Genomic DNA, 12,698 nt, shown 5'->3' with positions numbered 1-12,698 from the left:
CTGGCTTACACCCGTTGTATGTGAATGTAAGAATCTATCACACCCGATCATCATGTGGTGCTTCGAAACGATGAACTTTCGCAACGGTGCACAGTTAGGGGGGAACACTTTCTTGAAATTTTAAAGAGGGATCATCTTATTTACTACCGTCGTTCTAAGTAAACAAGATGCAAAAACATGATAAACATCACATGCAATCAAATAGTGACATGATATGGCCAATATCATATTGCTCCTTTTGATCTTCATCTTCGGGGCTCCATGATCATCATCGTCACCGGCATGACACCATGATCTCCATCATCATGATCTCCATCATCGTGTCTCCATGAAGTTGCCTCGCCAACTATTACTTCTACTACTACAGCTAACGGTTAGCAATAAAGTAAAGTATTTACATGACGTTTATGTTGACACGCAGGTCATAAATAAATTAAGACAACTCCTATGGCTCCTGCCGGTTGTCATACTCATCGACATGCAAGTCGTGATTCCTATTACAAGAACATGATCAATCTCATACATCACATATATCATTCATCACATCCTTTTGGCCATATCACATCACATAGCATACCCTGCAAAAACAAGTTAGACGTCCTCTCATTGTTGTTTGCATGTTTTACGTGGCTGCTATGGGTTTCTAGCAAGAACATTTCTTACCTACGTAAAAACCACAATGTGATATGCCAATTGCTATTTACCCTTCATAAGGACCCTTTTCGTCGAATCCGATCCGACTAAAGTGGGAGAGACAGACACCCGCTAGCCACCTTATGCAACTAGTGCATGTCAGTTGGTGGAACCAGTCTCACGTAAGAGTACGTGTAATGTCGGTCCGGGCTGCTTCATCCCACAATGCCACCGAATCAAGATTGGACTAGTAACGGTAAGCATATTGAACAAAATCAACACCCACAACTACTTTGTGTTCTACTCGTGCATAGAAACTACGCATAGACCTAGCACTGATACCGCTGTTGGGGAACGTAGCATAAATTCAAAATTTTCCTATGTGTCACCAAGATCTATCTATGGAGTCATCTAGCAACGAGGGAGGAGTGGATCTACATACCCTTGTAGATCGCGCGCGGAAGCGTTCAAGAGAACGGGGTTGATGGAGTCGTACTCGTCGTGATCCAAATCACCGATGATCCTAGCGCCGAACGGACGGCACCTCCGCGTTCAACACACGTACGGAGCAGCGATGTCTCCTCCTTCTTGATCCAGCAAGGGGGAAGGAGAGGTTGATGGAGATCCAACAGCACGACGGCATGGTGGTGGAAGTAGCGGGATTCCAACAAGGCTTCGCCAAGCGCTGTGGGAGGAGGGAGATGTGTCATGGGAGGGAGAGGGAGGCGCCAGGGCTTAGGTATGGTTTCCCTCCCTTCCCCCCACTATATATAGGGCCAAGGGAGAGGGGGGAGGCACAGCCTTGGCCCTTCCTCCAAGGAAGGGTGCGGCCAAGGGAGGAGTCCCTCCTCCCCAAGGCACCTCGGAGGTGCCTTCCCCTCTTAGGACTCTTCCTTTCCCTCTTCTATTGGCGCATGGGCCTCTTGGGGCTGGTGTCCTTGGCCCATATAGGCCAAGTCGCACCCCCTACAGCCCATGTGCCCCCCGGGGCAGGTGGTCCCACCCGGTGGACCCCCGGGACCTTTCCGGTGGTCCCGGTACAATACCGGTGACCCCAAAACTTGTCCCGATGGCCGAAATAGCACTTCCTCTATATAATTCTTTACCTCGGGACCATTCCGGAACTCCTCGTGATGTCCGGGATCTCATCCAGGACTCCGAACAACTTTCGGGTTACCGCATACTAATATCTCTATAACCCTAGCGTCACCGAACCTTAAGTGTGTAGACCCTACGGGTTCGGGAGACATGCAGACATGACCGAGATGACTCATGTTGGCTCCCACATGTTCCACGATGATCTCATCGGATGAACCACGATGTCAAGGACTTAATCAATCCCGTATACAATTCCCTTTGTCTAGCGGTATGATACTTGCCCGAGATTTGATCGTCGGTATCCCGATACCTTGTTCAATCTCGTTACCGGCAAGTCTCTTTACTCGTTTCGTAACACATCATCCCGTGATCAACTCCTTGATCACATTGTGCACATTATGATGATGTCCTACCGAGTGGGCCCAGAGATACCTCTCCGTTTACACGGAGTGACAAATCCCAGTCTCGATTCGTGCCAACCCAACAGACACTTTCGGAGATACCTGTAGTGTACCTTTATAGCCACCCAGTTACGTTGTGACGTTTGGCACACCCAAAGCACTCCTACGGTATCCGGGAGTTGCACAATCTCATGGTCTAAGGAAATGATACTTGACATTAGAAAAGCTTTAGCAAACGAACTACACGATCTTGTGCTAGGCTCAGGATTGGGTCTTGTCCATCACATCATTCTCCTAATGATGTGATCCCGTTATCAATGACATCCAATGTCCATGGTCAGGAAACCGTAACCATCTATTGATCAACGAGCTAGTCAACTAGAGGCTTACTAGGGACATGGTGTTGTCTATGTATCCACACATGTATCTGAGTTTCCTATCAATACAATTATAGCATGGATAATAAACGATTATCATGAACAAGGAAATATAATAATAACTAATTTATTATTGCCTCTAGGGCATATTTCCAACATGTCAGTGTGCTAAAAGTCGACAATTGCCTTATAATTTATCACATCATGCTTCCACTATGCCTCTTGAGTTAATTCATTCTGATGTTTGGAGGCCTACTATTGCCTCTTCCGGAGGCTATAAGTACTATGTGAGCTTTGTTGACGATTACTCTCGCTTCTCTTGGATTTATCTCCTTAAGCACAAGTCTGACGTTTAGCAAGTGTTTTATGCTTTTCAGGCTCATGTTGAGCATCTTCTCCACACTACAATCACAGCTGTTCAGTCAGACTGGGGTGGTGAGTATCACCGTGTGCACCGTTATTTCCGACGCACTGGAATCTCTCATCGTGTGTCTTGCCCGTATATCTCTCAGCAAAACGGTATTGCTGAACGCAAACACCATCATCTTGTTGAAATAGGTCTTTCCTTGCTGGCGCATTCTTCTCTCCCATTGCATTTTTGGGATGAAGCATTCCTTACAGCATCCTACTGACAACCCACAAGTATAGGGGATCGCAACAGTTTTCGAGGGTAGAGTATTCAACCGAAATTTATTGATTCGACACAAGGGGAGACAAAGAATATTCTCAAGTATTAGCAGCTGAGTTGTCAATTCAACCACACCTGGAAACTTAATATCTGCAGCAAAGTATTTAGTAGCAGAGTAATTGGATAGTAGTGGTAATGGTAGCAAAAGGTAACGGTATCAAAAGGTCACAGTGGCAAAAGGTAACGGTAGCAATAGCAACGGAAAAGTAAATAAGCGAAGAACAATATATGGAAAGCTCGTCGGCTATGGATCAGTGATGGAGTATTATGCCGGATGCGGTTCATCATGTAACAGTCATAACCTAGGGTGACACAGAACTAGCTCCAATTCATCAATGTAATGTAGGCATGTATTCCGAATATAGTCATACGTGCTTATGGAAAAGAACTTGCATGACATCTTTTGTCCCACCCTCCCGTGGCAGCGGGGTCCTAGCGAAAACTAAGGGATATTAAGGCATCCTTTTAATAGAGTACCAGACCAAAGAATTAACACATAGTGAATACATGAACTCCTCAAACTACGGTTATCATCGGTAAGTATCCCGATTATTGTCACTTCGGGGTTAACGGATCATAACACATAATAGGTGACTATAGACTTGCAAGATAGGATCAAGAACTATCATATATTGATGAAAACATAATAGGTTCAGATCTGAAATCATGGCACTCGGGCCCTGGTGACAAGCATTAAGCATAGCAAAGTCACAACATCAATCTCAGAACATAGTGGATACTAGGGACCAAACCCTAACAAAACTAACTCGATTACATGATAAATCTCATCCAACCCATCACCGTCCAGCAAGCCTACAATGGAATTACTCACGCACAACGGTGATCATCATTAAATTGGTGATGGAGGATGGTTGATGATGACGATGGCGACGGATTCCCCTCTCCGGAGCCCCGAACGGACTCGAGATCAGCCCTCCCGAGAGGTTTTAGGGCTTGGCGGCGGCTCCGTTTCGTAAAACGCGATGAATCCTTCTCCTCTATTTTTTCTCCCTGAAAGCAAATATATAGAGTTGGAGTCGAGGTTGGAGGAGCTCCAGGGGGGCCACAAGGTAGGGGGCGCACCCTAGGGGGCAGGCGTGGGCCCCTGGTCTTTATCTTTTGCAAGGATTTTTTATTATTTCTGAAAAGATGTTCCGTGAAGTTTCAGGTCATTCCGAGAACATTTGTTTCTGCACAGAAATAACACCATGGTAATTCTGCTGAAAACAGCATCAGTCCGGGTTAGTTCCATTCAAATCATGCAAGTTAGAGTCCAAAACAAGGGCAAAAGTGTTTGGAAAAGTAGATACGACAGAGACGTATCAACTCCCCCAAGCTTAAACCTTTGCTTGTCCTCAAGCCATTCCGTTGATAAACTAAAAGTGATAAAGAAAAACTTTTACAAACTCTGTTTTCTCTTGTTGATGTAAATATGTAAAGCGAGCATTCAAGTTTTCAGCAAAGATTCTGAACTAACCATATTCACAATAACTCATAGGTCTCATGTTTACTTATATCAATAGCATAATCAACTAGCGAGCAATAATAATAAATCTCGGATGACAACACTTTCTCAAAACAATCATAATATAATATAACAAGATGGCATCTCGCTAGCCCTTTCTGAGACCGCAAAACATAAATGCAGAGCACCTTTAAAGATCAAGGATTGACTAGACATTGTAATTCATGGTAAAAGAGATCCAGTCAATTCATACTCAATGTAAACTAATAGTAATGAATGCAAATGATTGTGGCGCTCTACAACTGGTGCTTTTTAATAAGAGGATGATGACTCAACATAAAAGTAAATAGATAGGCCCTTCGCAGAGGGAAGAAGGGATTTGTAGTGGTGCCAGAGCTTGGTTTTGAAATAGAGGTGAATAATATTTTGAGCGGTATACTTTCATTGTCAACATAACAACCAAGAGATGGCGATATCTTCCATGCTACACACATTATAGGCGGTTCCCAAACAGAATGGTAAAGTTTATACTCCCCCTCCACCAACAAGCATCAATCCATGGCTTGCTCGAAACAATGAGTGCCTCCAACTAACAAGAGGCCCATGGGGAGTTTTGTTTGCAATTATTTTGATTTAGTTTGCATAAAGCAAGGGACTGGGCATCCCGGTGACCTGCCATTTTCTCATGAGTGAGGAGCAGAGTCCACTCCTCTTGAGAATAACCCGCCTAATATGGAAGATACGGACAACCCTAGTTGATACATGAGCTATTCGAGCATACAAAATAGGATATTTATTTGAAGGTTTAGAGTTTGGCACATACAAATTTACTTGGAACGGCAAGTAGATACCGTATATAGGTAGGTATGGTGGACTCATATGGAACAACATTGGGGTTTATGGAGTTGCATGCACAAGCAGTATTCTCGCTTATTATAGGTGAAGGCTAGCAAAAGACTGGGAAGCAACCAAGTAGAGAGCGACAACAGTCATGAACATGCATTAAAATTAATCAACACCGAATGCAAGCATGAGTAGGACATAATCCACCATGAACATAAATATCGTGAAGGCTATGTTGATTTTTTTCAACTACATGTGTGAACATGCGCCAAGTCAAGTCACTTAAATCATTCAGAGGAGGATTCCACCCTATCATACCACATCACAACCATTTTAATAGCATGTTGGCACGCAAGGTAAACCATTATAAGCTCCTAGATAATCAAGCATGGCACAAGAAACTATGATCTCTAGTTGTCATTGCAAACATGTTTATTCATAATAAGATGAATCAGGAACGATGAACTAATCATATTTACAAAAACAAGAGAGGTCGAGTTCATACCAGCTTTTCTCATCTCAGTCAGTCCATCATATATCGTCATAATTCCCTTTCACTTGCACGACCGAACAATGTGAATAATATTAAGAGTGCACGTGCATTGGACTAAGCTGGAATCTACAAGCATTCAATAAACATGAGAAGACAAGGCAATATGGGATCTTTGTCAGATCAACAATAATTCATATAAGAGCCACTTCTACAATTTAATTATGGTCTTCTCGTATCGACCCCCAAAGAAAAGAAATAAAACTATTTACACGGGAAAGCTCCCAACAAGCAAAAGAACTACAGAAAATCTTTTTGGGTTTTCTTTTTAATTACTACTACAAGCATGGAAAGTAAACTAATTAAAAGCTACAACTATTTTTTTGGTTTTTTAAGGTCTATTAAACACACAAGAAGAAAGCGTAAAAAGGAAAATAAACTAGCATGGATGATACAATGAAAAAGTATGAGCACCGACATCTAGCAATGAGTGTGCGAACATGAATATAATGTTAGTGGGAAATACGTACTCTCCCAAGCTTAGGCTTTTGGCCTAAGTTGGTCTATGGCCACGGCTGGCCTGGCAGATATCCATAGTAATAGTTGGGGTCGTACTGAGAGGCAGCGGCTATCGCCTCTTGAGCTGCAGCGTGGCGACGAGCGGCCTCTGCCCTCCTCTCATACTCATCTGCCCCCTCTCTGCTAATAACATATATTCCTTTTGCCTGATAATCAAAGGAGGCAGGAGCAGGGAGAGTAATACGGACAGGACGGCGTCTGTCAAAGATTAAGCGATACTGGAGAGGTGATTCATTCCTCTCGACAAACTGGTGGTGAAGCATAGCCTCATAATCCAAATAAGCAGGAGGCAACTCAATATCATCTTCACGTATGGCTATACCAAGAAAATTAGCTATGCGGGTTGCATAAATTCCACCAAAGAAATCTCCATTAAATCTATTAAGATGCAACCTACATGCAACAATGGCTCCCAAATTATAAGATTTATCTCCTAACACAGCACTCCTAAGAATACAGAGGTCAGGCACACACATGTGACATGCCTCATCTTTCCCATTAATGCATCTACCTATGAAGAGAGCAAAATAATATATAGCAGGAAAGTGAATGCTCCCTATGGTAGCTTGTGTTATATCTCTAGATTCCGCCATAGTTATACTAGCAAGAAAATCTCTAAATTCAGATTTCCGAGGTTCCCTGACACTACCCCATTGTGGAAGTTTGCAAGCAATGGTAAAATCCTCTAAGCTCATAGTGTAAGAATTTTCATAAAGATCAAACAGGACAGTTGGAGAATTACGTGAAGATGAAAATTCAAACCTCCTCACAAAAGAACAAGTGAGATAGTGATAGTGGCGACACTTTTCTTCCTCGAAGCTCAGAAGATCAGTGTTAAGCAAATATGCGATAAATTCTTCCTTAATTCCCGCTCGATCCAAAAAGTTTTCCGAAGGCCATTCACAAGGACGCACTGGAGCGTCTCTTGGTGGTTCTTCATCAGCATCACGCATTGCAAGCCTGGGTCCTTGCTTCCTTGAAGAACCACCTTGGTACATTTTCCTTAGCATATTTCTTCCTCTGAAAAATTTCTGAAATTTTTAGTAACTTCAAAGAAAATTGAACCAATCTCAACAAAATTGATAGAAACAACTCCTACAAGTGCCTAGTGCCTATATCATGCATTAGAACTACTTTTGACCATATAAATTTGACATGCAAGCTCAAGAACATGGTCACCTAGGAAGCACAAATTTGCAATGAATAAAGCACTAGAACAAAAACTAATTGGACCAATGGAGGAGTCACATACCAAGGAACAATCTCCCCAAGCAGTTTTGTGAGAGGTGCTTTGAGTAAGGAGATTGAAAATCGCAGCAAAATGAGCTAGAACTCATGCTTGAGCTGGATATTCATGTTTGTGGGCGGACGAAGAAGTGTGTGGGTGCAGGAATAAGTGGAGGAGGGCCACCGTGGGCCTGCTACATCTTGAGCACTGCGTTGGTTTTCCCCGAAGAGGAAGGGATGATGCAGCAAAGTAGCGTAAGTATTTCCCTCAGTTTTTGAGAACCAAGGTATCAATCCAGTAGGAGGCTATGCCCGAGTCCCTCGCACCTGCACAAAACAAATAAATCCTCGCAACCAACGCGATAAGGGGTTGTCAATCCCTACACGGTCACTTACGAGAGTGAGATCTAATAGATATGATAAGATAATATTTTTGGTATTTTTATGATAAAGATGCAAAGTAAAATAAAAGGAAAGTAAAATCAAATGAAATAACTAAGTATAGGAGGATTAATATGATGAAAATAGACCCGGGGCCATAGGTTTCACTAGTGGCTTCTCTCAAGAGCATAAGTATTCTACGGTGGTGAACGAATGACTGTTGAGCAATTAACAGAATTGAGCACAGTTATGAGAATATCTAGGTATGATCACGTATATAGGCATCACGTCCGAGACAAGTAGACCGTCTCCTGCCTGCATCTACTACTATTACTCCACTCATCGACCGCTATCCAGCATGCATCTTGAGTATTAAGTTAATGAAAATAGAGTAACGCCTTAAGCAAGATGACATGATGTAGAGGGATAAACTCATGCAATATGATGAAGACCCCATCTTGTTATCCTCGGTGGCAACAATACAATACGTGCCTTGCTACCCCTACTGTCATCGGGAAAGGACACCACAAGATTGAACCCAAAGCTAAGCACTTCTCCCATTGCAAGAAAGATCAATCTAGTAGGCCAAACCAAACTGATAATTCAAAGAGACTGCAAAGATAACCAATCATAGATAAAAGAATTCATAGAAGATTCAAATATTGTTCATAGATAGAATAGATCATAAACCCACAATTCATCAGTCTCAACAAACACAACGCAAAAACAAGATTACATCGAATAGATCTCCACAAGAGAGAGGGAGAACATTGTATTGAGATCCAAAAAGAGAGAAGAAGCCATCTAGCTAATAACTATGGACTCGTAGGTTTGAAGTAAACTACTCACACTTCATCGGAGGGGCTATGGTGATGATATAGAAGCCCTCCGTGATGGATACCCCCTCTGGCGGAGCTCCGTAACAGGCCCCAAGATGGGATCTCATGGATACACAAAGTTGCGGCGATGGAATTAGGGTTTTGGCTCCGTATCTGATCGTTTGGGGGTACCTAGGTATATATAGGAGGAAGGAGTATGTCGGTGGAGCAACAGGGGGCCCACGAGGGTGGAGGGCACGCCTGGGGGGGGGGGTAGGCGCGCCCCCTACCTCGTGGCCTCCTCCTTTGTTTCTTGACGTAGGGTCCAAGTCTCCTGGATCATGTTCGGTGAGAAAATCACGTTCCCGAAGGTTTCATTCCGTTTGATATTCCTTTTCTTCGAAACCCTAAAATAGGCAAAAAAACATCAATTCTGGGTTGGGCTTCCGGTTAATAGGTTAGTCCCCAAAGTAATATAAAAGTGGATAATAAAGCCCAATAATGTCCAAAATAGTAGATAATATAGCATGGAGCAATCAAAAAATATAGATACATTACAGTCGTAACAGGGCCCACGAGGTAGGGGGCGCGCCCAGGGGGGTAGGGCGCGCCCTCCACTCTCGTGGCCAGGTGGATGCCCTTCCTGCTATGTTCTCAGTGCCAAATATTCTCAAATATTCCAGAAAAAATCATATTTAAATTTTAGGACATTTGGAGAACTTTTATTTTCAAGGTATTTTTATATTGCATGGATAATTCAGATAACAGACAGAAAATACTTATTTTTATTTTATTTAATATAAATAACAGAAAGTAGAAAGAGGGTACAGAAGGTTGTGCCTTCTAGTTTCATCCATCTCATGCTCATCAAAAGGAATCCACTAACAAGGTTGATCATGTCTTGTTAACGAACTCATTCCGAATAACATGGAACCGGAGAAATTTTTAATAACACTATGTTACCTCAACAGGGATATGCACATCCCCAATAATAATAATATCATATTTCTTCTTGACAGTAGGAAGAGGAAATTCAAAACCTCCAAATATAATCGATGGAATTTTTCCAATAGAGTTGATACTATGAACTTGATGTTGTTTCCTCGGAAAGTGTACCGTATGCTCATTACCATTAACATGAAAAGTGACATTGCCTTTAGTGCAATCAATAACAGCCCCTGCAGTATTCAAAAAGGGTCTTCCAAGAATAATTGACATACTATCGTCCTCGGGAATATCAAGAATAACAAAGTCCATTAAAATAGTAACGTTTGCAACTACAACAGGCACATCCTCACAAATACCGACAGGTATAGCAGTTGATTTATCAGCCGTTTGCAAAGATATTACAGTAGGTGTCAACTTATTCAAATCAAGTCTATGATATAAAGAGAGAGGCATAACACTAACACCGCCTCCAAGATCACATAAAGCAGTTTTAACATAGTTTCTTTTAATGGAGCATGGTATAGTGGGTACTCCTGGATCTCCAAGTTTCTTTGGTATTCCACCCTTAAAAGTATAATTAGCAAGCATGGTGGAAATTTTAGCTTCCGGTATCTTTCTCTTATTTTTAACAATTTCTTTCATATACTTAGCATAAGGATTCATTTTAAGCATATCAGTTAATCGCATATGCAAAAAGATAGGTCTAATCATTTCAGCAAAGCGCTCAAAATCCTCATCATCCTCTTTCTTGGATGGTTTGGGAGGAAAAGGCATGGGTTTCTGAACCCATGGTTCTCTTTCTTTACCATGTTTCCTAGCAAAAAATTCTTTCTTATCATAACGTTGATTCTTTGATTGTGGGTTATCAAGATCAACAACAGGTTCAATTTCTATATCATTATCATTACTAGGTTGAGCATCATCATGAACATTATCATTAACATTATCATTGGTTTCAGGTTCATTACCAGATTGTGTTTCAGCATCGAAAATGGAAATATCATTTGGATTCTCAGATGGTTGAGCAATAGGTTCATTAGAAGCATGCAAAGTCCTATCATTTTTCTTTTTATTCCTTTTAGAAGGACTAGGTGAATCTATATTATTTTTGTGAGAATCTTGCTCAATTATCTTAGGATGGCCTTTAGGATACAAAGGTTCCTGAGTCATTCTACTAGTTCTAGTAGCCACTCTAACAGCATAATCATTATTCTTACTATTCAATTCATTGAGCAAATCATTTTGAGCTTTAAGTACTTGTTCTACTTGAGTGGTAACCATAGAAGCATTTTTACTAATAAGTTTAAGTTCACCTTTAACATTAGCCATATAATCACCCAAGTGTTCAAGCATGTTTGAATTGTATTTCAATTGTCTACCAAAATAAGCATTGAAGTCTTCTTGCTTAACCATAAATCTATCAAACTCATCTAAGCATGGGCAAGACAACTTAGTAAATGGGACTTCAGCTTTATCATATCTATAGAGAGAATTTACCTTTACTACCTGTGTCGGGTTATCAAGACCATGTACTTCTTCAATAGGCCATGGTTTAAGATCATATGTTTCTTCAACAGGTGGTAAATTAAGACCGTGTATTTCTTCAATAGGAGGTAAATTCTTAACATCTTCAGCTTTAATACCTTTTTCTTTCACAGATTTATTTGCCTCTTGCATATCTTCAGGACTAAGAAATAGAACACCTCTCTTCTTCGGAGTTGGTTTAGGAATAGGCTCAGGAAGTGTCCAATTATTTTCATTTGTCAACATATTATTCAATAGACTTTCAGCTTCATCCGGTGTAGTTTCCCTGAAAACAGAACCAGCACAACTATCCAGGTAATCTCTGGAAGCATCGGTTAGTCCATCATAAAAGATATCAAGTATTTCATTCTTTTTCTTAAAAGGGTGATCAGGCAAAGCATTAAGAAATTGGAGAAGCCTCGCCCAAGCTTGTGGGAGACTCTCTTCTTCAATTTGCACAAAATTATATATATCCCTTAAGGCAGCTTATTTCTTATAAGAAGGGAAATATTTAGCAGAGAGGTAATAAATCATATCCTGGGGACTACGGACACAACCAGGATCAAGACAATTAAACCATATCTTAGCACCACCCTTTAATGATAACGGGAATATTTTAAGGATATAAAAGTAGCGAGTTCTCTGATCTTTAGTGAATGGGGTGGCTATATCATTTAATTTAGTAAGATGTGCCACAACAATTTCAGATTCATAGCCATAAAAAGGATTAGATTCAACCAAAGTAATTATATCAGGATCAATAGAGAATTCATAATCCTTATCGGTAACATTAAGAGATTGCTGCTTCCATTTAGCTAATAACCTCTTGAGTTCGTATCTATCTTTGCAAGCTAAAATAGCTAGGGTGTCGGTGTACTAGAGTAGGGGTACCCTAGTACCCCGAACTCGTGCACGGGCAGTCGCAGCATCCCCGCGGCGAGGCTTGCCGGGTGACCGCCAAGACCCTCCGCGGCTACTTTGAAGACCATTCAAGAACAAAGTACCCAAGACAAGACCCCGGCGAGAGGAGCTCGCCGGGAAGGCCAACCAAGGCCCCGGTAAAAGGAGCTTGCCGGGAAGGAAACGAGACCCCGGCAAGAGGAGCTTGCCGGGAAGGCCACTCATGGCATTTTCAAGGGACTTGCCATGACGCACCGCGCGTCCCGGCAAGGCCCCACTCAAGGCATTCCCAGAAGACCTGCCGCGGCGCGCCACGCGTCCCGGCA

This window comes from Triticum urartu, chromosome 7, assembly GCF_003073215.2.
Source record: "Triticum urartu cultivar G1812 chromosome 7, Tu2.1, whole genome shotgun sequence".
NCBI classification, from domain to species: Eukaryota; Viridiplantae; Streptophyta; class Magnoliopsida; order Poales; family Poaceae; genus Triticum; species Triticum urartu.
This window is presented reverse-complemented; position numbering follows the sequence as displayed.